Genomic DNA, 11,427 nt, shown 5'->3' with positions numbered 1-11,427 from the left:
AGCCACTTGAAGCTCGGGACGCAGTGCAGGGGTACTTGCTCTCGTACCCCTGAAGTAGAGTCGACCCTCGACTCTACTTTAAAGAGTCCTTTGTCAAGGATCTCTTTCTTAGCCTTGGGGGAACAGGCGGCATGCTACGGCCGCCTGCAAGAAGGGGCGGATTCCTGTTCCACCTATTGAAGCGCTTGTTCTGCTCAATGTCAGAACTCTCAATGATGAGGAAGGTGCTCCGCCAGTCCTTCCACTTGTTTGCTTTACCTCTCATCATGAGGTAGCCCCTGTGGCTTGTCAATTGATATCAGCCGGTACCGCCTGACTTAGGGGTCCGGCTGAGATAGTTCATGTGGGCGAAAGCCTCGAAGCTCGGCTCCACCCCGTGCAGTTCGCACCCGACCACATAGCCGAGTACGTTGACCCAGGAGTTTGGGGCTAACTGCCATAACCCCAACTCATACCCATCCAAAATCCGCTGAACAGCCGGATGTAATGGGAAGCGAAGCCCTGACTTGATGGCCGCCTCGTAGCAGCCAAAGCAGGAGCTTTCGTAACTAGAACCAGCCGGCCAAACGACTGTGTCTTCTGGATCCGGCACAAACACTAGAAAATCGGGGCCCATGGTGTGGTTGGCAATAAAGCTCTCCACTTTCTCTTGCATGGCTGTGATTCGGCCCCGAGGTACCGTGCAGTAGTAGGGGGTATTTAGCTCTCGGTGAGAGGCGGATGGTTCCGCCCAATTGTCCCCCTTCTCAACTGTGTGAGAAAGTCTCGCCTCTTGCAGGCGGCTGTTTTTCTCTTCTGTACCCAAAGAAGCATGGCCAAAAGAGCTTGACGAGGAATCGTCCTCGGACGAGTCTGAAGAGGATGACTCCTCCCCTCTCCCGGAGGGGCCCGCCTCCTCTCTTTGAAAAGGAGCAGATTTGTTAACTGTTAAATTGGAAGGGGTCACTATGACTCCCCCCACAGAATTGCCGGCATCAAGGCCGCCTTGTCTCACTTCAACATCTGGCGCCTGGTCAGATGTTTCACTAATCGGCACCCTGTGGGAGGAGCCGTCTGAATTTGAGATCCTAGCTGTCTTTTTCGTTCTGGCCATCCTGCTCTGCATAGACACAGATACAGTCGGACTTTGTATAAAGGGCAAAGATGGGTCCGGAAAAGGGCAGGCGGCACTCCTAGTCCTAGCTTCAGCCGTCCCCGGTGACCGGCTGATCACTAACCTAGGTCGTGTCGTGTGCTTCCGTGGTGCCATTTCAGAAAATAAAAAGAAAATTAAGAGTAAGAGAACTGAGTTACCTGAACGAGTGACGGTTGATGAAGTTATGAAAATCCTGTGTAGTCGGCTTGTCAGAACAGGCGGTAGGCAGAAAAAGTCCAAAATGTCAGAGCAAGTTCAGGGGTCCGAATGTTCTCAAATAGTTCTCAAAGTGTGAAAATGACTCAAGGCAACTCTCCCTTATATAGGCGAAGTGAGAAGGCGAAGGGTCACTTCCAGAATTCAAAATTTGGGCGGGAAAATCTCTCGTCCTTTCGCCGACTAACACCTGTAGCAGGTCGTCGCCCGTTACTGTGCGACACCTGTCACAGGTAACACGTGACCAGTCACGTGCCACCTGTGAGGGGCAAATGATTAGGGGATTTTGCTCCCACCAATCGGAATGCGCCAAGTGGACCAATCAGGTCCTGCCAAGTGTCTCCTAGTTGGAACTGTCAGGACTTGCCACGTGGCACGCGCTTATTCGTCCACCTTGGACCTGTTATGTCACGACATGTGGCATACTCCATGCCTAATGGAGAAACCGGCCACCCAGGCCCAACTTCCGAGGGAAGCCCAATCGGCCCTAGGTTTACCTAAACCTAGGATGGGCACGTTTCCCAAGGTTATAAATACCTCCCTTAATCCTCATTAAGGGGGATTACAGAAACAACACGCGAAAAACATTACGGAACACACTAATAACCGGCTGATCTCGCTAACAAAGCAGATTACCTACATTAAACACTCTCACCTAGAGAGACCTTATTACTTTAATTTCCGCATTAATTACTCCTTAATCAGGTACTAACTTGACCGTTGGAGGCGGAGCTCACAGGAGTCTCCGTTATTTTGCAGGTACAGACGTCCGGTTCCAGTCTCGGAATTGTAACTCTCCCGCAGGACATCAGAAAACCCCGAAACAATAATATCATAATATTCAAATAAACTAATCAAACAAAACCAAACTACACTAAAATTTCATTATATTAAACCAAAATAGGATACATTATATAAATTAAACTAAACTAAGCTACAATATATTAAACTAAAGTAATGTAACATACATCATATTAAACTAAACCAAACCAACCTACATTATAATAAATTAAACAAAACTAAACAACATTATATTAAAATAAAGTAAGCTAACATACATCATATTAAGCTAAACTAAACTAAACCAACATACATTATTATATTTAACTAAACCAAACTAAACTAACCTATTATAATACAACTACACTAAACTAACATATTACCCTAAACTATACTTAAATTAACTACACTAATCTAACATATTATAGCACAAACGCATTCATTTAAAAAATTTCAACCAATTGAAATATAAATATAACAAATTGTAAATACAATAACTAAAAACAATAATAACCTACCACATATCTACACACCATTAGTTTTTAACATGCCAAGTATGTACTAAATTTAGAAATTTAGCTTTAAAATAATGTCTAACCTGTAGATCTGAGTTTGTAATTGCCAAAAAAAAAAACAATTCAACACACAAAACCTACAAATATTCAAATTTAACAAAAATAATTAACACCAAACAAAAGCATGAACCACATTTATGATTTAAGCTTAAATGATTAACTAAAAAAACAAAAAAAAAACAGAAAAGCAAAGAAAAAATCAAACAACCTGTTGGTGGCGGCGGCGGCGGCGGTGGCTGGTCGTGGTTGACTCGCCGGCAACTTCACCACTTGGAAAAACACTCTCATACACCCTAGTTCAAAGGTGGTGGTTAGGGTTTGAAGGAAAAGAAAATTAAAAACAAAATAAAGAAACCCTTACCGGCGGCGGGCCGGCAGCGGAGGGGGCCCTGTGGCGGCAGCGAAGGGGGCCTGCGGCGGCGGCTGGGTGGAGGCCTTTCTCACTCTTCCTCGTTCTCCTTCTTCCTTTCTCTTTCTCTTCCTCCTCTCTTTCTCTCTCTTCCGCTTCCTCTCTCTTCCCCTTTCTCCCTCTTCCTCCTTCTCCCTCTTCCTCTCTCTTCCTCTTTCTCCCTCTTGGGAAATCAAATCCGTCGCAACATTTTCGACGGAATAATTCGTCGGAAGGGAACAGTTCCGACGAATTTTTCCTACAAAGTCAATTTCCCTCAGAATTTTTGAATTTTCCGAGGGAATTAAAGTCCGTCGGAAGATTTCCCTCGGAAATAAGCCTATTTCTAGTAGTGACTCCTGCTTATTACAATAGTTTATATTATAAAAAAAATCCTCTTTTAGGCCCCACCCTATAAATTTTCTTAAACTTTGTGAACACCTAATGTTGCGATTAATACGAAATAGATGGAGTAGTATTTAGCCCGTGCAATGCACGAGTTAAACTTGTTAGTTAAATATTTTTTAATAATTTGATTAAAGATTTTTTTGTATTGTATACTTGGATTGCTCTACATCATATCATGTGTGGAGAGATACATATTTCATAAAGCAAACTATCTACCAATATAGGACTAACAAAGCATGTAATGAAAAATATTAAATTATATATCGATGTAGTTAAACGATAGAGTTGTTGAAATTCTTAATTAAATAAAAACACACAAAAATATGCGTGTTTATTGATTGCCAAGAACAATTTATATTTATATTTATGCATCCAAAAACATCATTAAGCATAATTAAATACTAATACTTTCATTTTTTATTATAGTATTATTTAACACTATTGAGAATGCAAAGGAATATACAATCATTTGTACATAACTAATCATCTAAAAAATCTTAAATTATTACAATTTCTTCTCACAAAATTGATGTAGCTAAGCTACCATCCAATTTATTGTTCACTTGTTGAATATTGAATTTTCACCTGCAAAACACACAAAATCACAATAATTAAATAAATGAATCAACAATACTTAGAAGAAACACCAAAACGAAAAACATAAATTTTAAAAAAATTAAATTGAGTACATCAAAGACAAATAGTATCTTGCAGAGTACAATATCTTGTAAAGTAGAATGTCAAATTTAGAAACAAATAAAAGAAAAAAAAAAGTCTTTTCAATTTTTTTTTTAATTTTACAACGGTCCAAAAAGGAGGCTAGCTCCCAACAGACTCGAGACTATAAACAGAATATTTAACTCTCTTAACCATACTAATACAAGAACTAAAACGAGGGTTGGAGGTAAAAACATAGTGAAGTGCTTGACAGTGCAAATGCGGGGGTTGAGAAGATCCATCGCCGGTACTAGCCATAAGATGTTTCAAACTTGTTCCCTTGCGTTTCTTGATCCTGCAAAAAAATAACCTGGAATGCCTTTTACCTTTCTTGTTCTTCACCCTTAGCCTGAGTAGCCTTCCATGTTTCCTTGATGTGGCAGAGAACGTGAAGGTAGAAGATGATGGGAAGGACTGCACCTGGTCGGGTTCAAAGTTCATGGGGTCTTCATCATTAGAACCTACGGACTCCACATCAGCAATATCAGTGGTAGTTAAAGCTCTCGTAGGTATCGCGCTCCCCTCCTCAATACTTGAACCTTCATTGCTGCTAGAAGTTAGGCCAGTAGATTTATGATCTAACTTCTCAACGGCGGCGGTGTTGGGCTTCGGATGTCCAACAACATGACTAGCCACATCGGAGTCCAGAAGTCACTTGGCCTTTTTTTTTGGCTCTTTTTGACACGACACGTCTTTTTCGGACCCACCTTCCTAATGGGCATGCACAAGGTTTCTGGAACTTTGCAGTCCTTTTCCTTGTGAGATATAGGATTCCCAACATGGGTGGTCTTTTCTTTAAATCGTACAGTCATCCATGAAACAACAAAATGTTTGAAGAAACTCAAGGTTTTCCCTTGACTGAGATCCGAATAAGACAAGTAAAAATTTTTAAGGGACTGATTACTTCTCAATATGTTGAAAAAAAATATGGTTTTTCCTCGATCCCTTGTCCTTAGCTTGTCTAGATTCCCGGTTGATTGGGGAGCTGGTGGCATCATCGTTCTCCTTACCCAAAGGGGTAAAATCATTGGCGATAAAGATAAGTCTCTCTACCATCTTCTCAGTAGCAGCGTTCATGGAGGGTGATTTGTAACCTCACTCTAATCTTCACTACTAGGAAACCTGTTAGATTCTAGACTAATTGAAGGCTTGCTGACCTTTCCCTTTTTGTTGAAGCTGGCATGGGACAGGTCAAACTCCTCAGTACCTCTCTTATCCTTGAGCTTGCTAGCTTTGCTTCTTAGACCCTCCACTATCTCCATCTCATGGAGAATGTCTTGATTGGTAGGCTCCGCCTTGGCTGCTCTACCAAGGTCTTCATGGGACTCTTCAAGTTGGTTGAGTTTGATTTCGCCTAAAAGCCCTTCTATAAAGGGCTTTAGTATTGTTATTACCATCAAACATGATGACTAAAGAGCAGAGCTCCTTAGTTTGTTCATAATCACAAACTTTTAAGGCGCAAGCTGCAAGGTTTAACTCAAGGGATATGACAAGGTTCCATAGAAAACCACAATCATCTTTGGTTCTTGGCAGACCAAAGCATAACAATTTCAACCCCCTGTCATACTTAGCAGCAAGAATGACCTTCACCTTTCCTGAAATGAATAATGCCCTCATCTTTCAAGACCTTAGCTTGATTGAAGATGTTCCGAGGGCAAAGTTCACAATGCTTTCATCATAGTCATTGTTCAAGCAAGTGTGTGTAAGGGAACTAGGTAATTTTTGGCAGTCCATAACAAAATATCTAAAAGCTGAAAGAAATTGACTAACAAGTAACAACTTCACACAAAAGCACAGAAGTTGATCCAAACTCTTACTTTGTATAATTTTTTATTTTTTATTTTTATTAAAGGGGTCCAAATCCTTACTTAATAAAAACTTAAATCTGTCCTTTAGTAATACCAGAAGATCAAAACCACGGGAAGGTTAATGACGACATCAAGGAGTAGTCATCGGTTCCCCAAGATCGAGCCACCACCCGCTGCATAGTGCTTACCGCGGCAAGGGCTAATAAAAGGGGTCCAAGAATCGGCTAAGCTATGCTGACAACCGCTTAAGACGCAGAAGAAAGCACGGCCAACTAGGAAGTGATCGGAGCACCACTACTAGCAACCACAACCGCTAAATAAAACGAGAAATAACAAAGAAAAGCTCGAATCAGCCTTTCTCGATCTTACTGGTGGATCTTGACATGGTGGGTGGGGTTTGCCGGCGATCGAGAAGGAGGACCGACCCACTTAGATTACCGGCGCCCCGACGGCAGTACGCTTAGGGAAGCTGGTTTTGCTAAAACTAGGGGAATTGAATTTGGGATTTATTTTGGGGTTTGGCGTGTGAGGTGCGTGCAACTATAAGATTATAGATTCAATAAGTTAATTATCGTGACAACTCATATAAAATCTTTAAAAAAAAAAAAAAAAAAAAGTCCAAACCAATGAATCAAAAACGGAAAAGATAAAACAAAATCGAAAAATATAGAAAAGCCAAAATTTTATCAACTCATAAACAAACGTTAGGATAAGAACGGATTTAAAAAAAATAATAATAACATGTAAAAAAAACTGTAAACAAAGATCAAAATCAAATTTAAATCGTAAATTGAAAAATTATCCAAATAAAAAAAAATAGTTTAGTAGATCTAATTCAAAATTTAACAAATACAATGTTAAAAAAATCCTAAATGAAAACCACAAGCAAAGTCGAAGTTAAAAGATTTTGGAAATTAAAAAAAAAAAAAAAAAAAGTAAATCTGTAATCAATGAAAATAAAAATGAAAATCTTTGTAAAACGGTAGATGAAATAGTAAAGCACAATTCATTTAAAAACGAATAAAAACAAATTTAAAAAAAAAAGAATTAAAAACGAATTTTTCAAAAACAAATTTGGAAAAAAAAAATACCGTAAGAAAAAAAAAACCAAATCAAATTTAAAATACATACAAAATACAGATGTTTATAAAAACCTATATGAAATTTCGAAGAAAAATTTGCTTTAAAAGATGATCAAATTCAGAATCATAAAAAAAAAAAATTGAAAACGGATTTTTAAAAAAAATATAAAAATTAAAATAAAAACCAGGATCTTAATGTATAGGAAATATGAAGTATAACGAAATTTAAAAATATTTTATATTATTTAAAGTAAATAAAAAATCGTTATAAACTTCAAAAAAAATTATACAGATCTTCTGTTACAAAAAAGAATTACACAAAAATGTAAAGAACACTTTGTTAAAAAAAAATTAAACGTATAATTGCCAAATTAAAAATAAATTTGGGAAAAAAAAGCTAAAAAAGAATTGTAAACAAAATTGAGAAAATTTACCTTTGATTGCTTCAACACCATCATTTTGTTCTTGATGTTTATTAGATATTGGCAATGATTTTGTAAATTAACTTGAAATAAATTAAAAATATATATATTAAGGGTGAAAGAGAGGAATAATTGAGAGAAGGAAGAAACAAGGAGGAGTACGGTGAGAGAAGGGGAAATAAACTAGTCTTCAACGTAATAGTAGAATATTATATTGAAATTTACCGAGAGACACAAATGAAATCTAATATTTTTTTTAGGGAATTGAAAATCAAAACGTATGGGAATGGGGAACGGATTATTATAGAAACCAAAGATGAACAATTGAAAAAGAAATAATAGGCAAAAATGAAAAAAAAAATGAATTGTAACGCTTCATTGATATTAGGAAAAAGACATGCATGATTAATATATTTGGGAATTGAGATGAAAGGAAAAAAGGATAGAAGCAACGTTAGATTGCAATTTTTTTTTAAAAAAAAATATTATAAAAAAGAAAAAAAAAATATTTAAAAAAAGGAAATACAAAAATTAAAAAAAAAAAAACAATTTTTAAAACAAGAAAAACAGGAAGAGGACAAGTGTCCTTCAACTTCCTATTTTAAAATATTAGTATCTATTTTATTAACTATTACTAAAATAAAACATGCTGATGTTACCAATTCCTTAAAGTGTCTTATATGTCAAGCTCTTAATAAAAAATTTCCCTCCAAACTTCAATATGATGTCATCTTTTTTTTTTTTTTTTTTTTGGCCCTTTCATTTTACTTGCTAGAAATTAGGACAAAGTAGGTATGAAACTAAAAATCTGAAACTTGAATTTTGTATCAATATTGTTGTGTACTCCGTACTAATTTTGGATATTCCTAATACAACAATATTTAATAGATATAGATATTGTTTCTTTAAGTTCCACTCTAAACGTATAAGCTCAATAGATAATGCAACATTAAATATATATTGTCTAACCATCATTTTAATATATTTTCAATAACATAGTAAATATTATGATGTAGCATAAAAAAAATAACCACTAAAAAAAAGATTATGTACATGTTTTTTATATTTATAAGAACATCTTTATACAAAAAAATTAAATAATTAAAAAAGTTATCAACAATAAAAGATATAAAAAAATACAGATTAATTACTTATCACCACCGTGCAACGCGCGGGTACTAATCTAGTTGATTTATATGATAAATTATTTAATTGTTGTCTACGTGGCGCGACATTTGGTGAAAGTTGAAACGTCAAATGTCGTTGTCTCGTGATCTAACTAAATTTATAAATTTTTTTTGGTCTGTCCTACGCTTTGCTTGTGTTAGCCAGTAGCTAAGTTTCGTTCGTATATTGAATGAGCTAGTGAGCTACCGCCCTTACCTAACACAGATGCTCCGAAACTTCCATATGTTCCACCACTTTAATGCTCCCACTTGGGTCACAAGCCTGCGTTATCAAGCTCAGCAACTTATAATTTATTTTGTACCTGTGAAATATTGATATTTTATCAGAAATAAAACTCTAAACTAACAATTTTATCCTATAAATCTATCCAAATTTTATTGAAAATAAAACTCTAAACTAACTTTTTTTTATCCTACATCTATTTTGTCCTAATAAAAAAATTCAACTTTTTCATGAAAATATATCCAAATAAATCCTACGTGTGATACTACTATTTAATTGTTGCCTACGTGGCGCGACACTTGGCAAAAAATTGAAACATCAAGTGTCGCTGTCTTGTGGTTTGGCTAAAAGTTTAGCTTTATATATTAGTTACTAGTTCTGTACCCGAGCGATGCCCAGATGGTTGATAAAATTTTAGGATAAATTTTTAGACATAAATGTTAAATACGGTTATATAATTCGTTATGATAATGCAAGATATTTAGACATACGATATCATATCGCTTATTTATATAATTGTATACTTTTTGTAGTTTTGTTTGTAAATAGATATCTATGTTATTATTGACTTGAAATTACGTACTTTTATTGAACTGAAATTATTTTTACTGAACTAAAAGTATTTTTACCAAACAACAATTACTTTTACTAATTAAAGCTTATTTTTACTAATTCTCTATTATTATTTTTAAATGAATTAAATATCAACCCGTTTTGTATGCGGCTAGCCACACCATGTGGCCGGACAAATTACACCTATAAAACTAACCGAGCAACCCTGTAATACGAATCGAGAAACCCCTAACATTGATTAAGTTACCCTTATAACATTGATTGAGTAACCCCCTATAACATTGACTAAGTAACCCCTATAACACTAACGAAGTAATCCTCATAATAGTTGCCACGGTGTGACCAGCTATATATAAAAGTTTGTGATTAAATATATTATAAATGGATATTATTTTAAAGAACTTTTTAAAACGAATTTTATGATGGGAACAAAACTGAGTTATAGGATATTTATTAAAAGTTATGATTAATTTTGTATATGTAAAGTATTAAAAGTATATACTCATAGATAGTAAAACTCTATACAACAATTTTATCTTAAAAAATTTATCCAAAATATGCAAACCTAGCATCATAAGTGTCACAATAATACCTATTTGTCGCATACGTGGTGCGACACTTGGCGAAAAACTGAAATGCCAAGAGTCGCTATCTCGTGACCTGGCTACGAGACCGACTTTATCTATTAGTGACTAGTTTTGTGCCTGGGCAATGCTCGGATTGTTGATAAAATTTTAGGATAAACTTTGTGGTTTGAATGTTAAATATGGTCAAATAATTAAACCCTTTTGATAATGCAGTATAGTAAAAAAAAAAAAAAAAAATTATTGAAATGCTTTTTAAGTGAAAACCCCGTAAAGTTCTAAAACCTTGTTAATATTGATCTGAATTCACTTCAAGATTCCCTTGTATTGTACAGTTTCTATGGTGTTCTAATTTTAGTAGTTTTTGACTTCTTTAGTTTCATAAACAAAATCACAAACATACACATAAATATTACAACCGAATATAAAGAATACCTAATTCCAAAGTTTTAATGATAAATCAATGGTAGACTAAAAAAATTAATGATACATGGCCATATTTATAATTATAATTACGTGGTTAATTATTCTTATAGGAGTAAAATTCTATTATTAATTGGATATTCATATTAATCTAATATATATAAATAAAGCAGGCATTTTTGGAGAGTATTCGGCGCGCCACATAAGCATAGGTATGTTTTCGACCAATTAAAAATTAGATTTCTATTTTATTTTGGAATTAAAAAATTCGTTTTCCACCTAAAAAAAAGTGACGAATGAGATTTAAGAATTTTGCCACGTAAGTAAAAATAACGAATATTGATTTATTAGGATTTAATTTATTTAAAAAACTAAAAATTATCTTTTAAAATAATCATCTTTAAATATAGGATTTATATACCTACTATTATAAGATAAATTTTGATAGTGTTTATGATAAGAGATAAAATTATTCCTTAATTAAAAATTAAATTAAAATTTGTGATCTTTACCATTATAAATTGATGCATCATATGACACCAACAAAATTTTGTATCAATACAAAACCAAACCAAGCAAATTTTGTGTCATTAATTTTGTGTCAGTTTTATTAGGTCATCAATGGCGGGATAATTCTTAGCTTAATTTTTAAAACTCATGTTTAAATGATATTTGTGATTTTGCTTAAATTGTGTTTATTTGGGATACTTAATGATTATATGTTAATGTTTTGTTTACTGAATTTTGTTTTTACATGCAGATCTAATTTAATCAGAGAATTATAATCTTTGGAATATCAAAGTAAGAGTTTCTCGCCTAATGATCCTATTGGATGAGGAGGTATTATATCTTTATAAATTGTTTACATTTATTAAACCTTTTAATGAATCTTTTAGTTTTTATCAA

The sequence above is a fragment of the Chenopodium quinoa genome, unplaced genomic scaffold (genome assembly GCF_001683475.1).
Source record: "Chenopodium quinoa cultivar QQ74 unplaced genomic scaffold, ASM168347v1, whole genome shotgun sequence".
Classification (NCBI taxonomy): Eukaryota; Viridiplantae; Streptophyta; class Magnoliopsida; order Caryophyllales; family Amaranthaceae; genus Chenopodium; species Chenopodium quinoa.
This window is presented reverse-complemented; position numbering follows the sequence as displayed.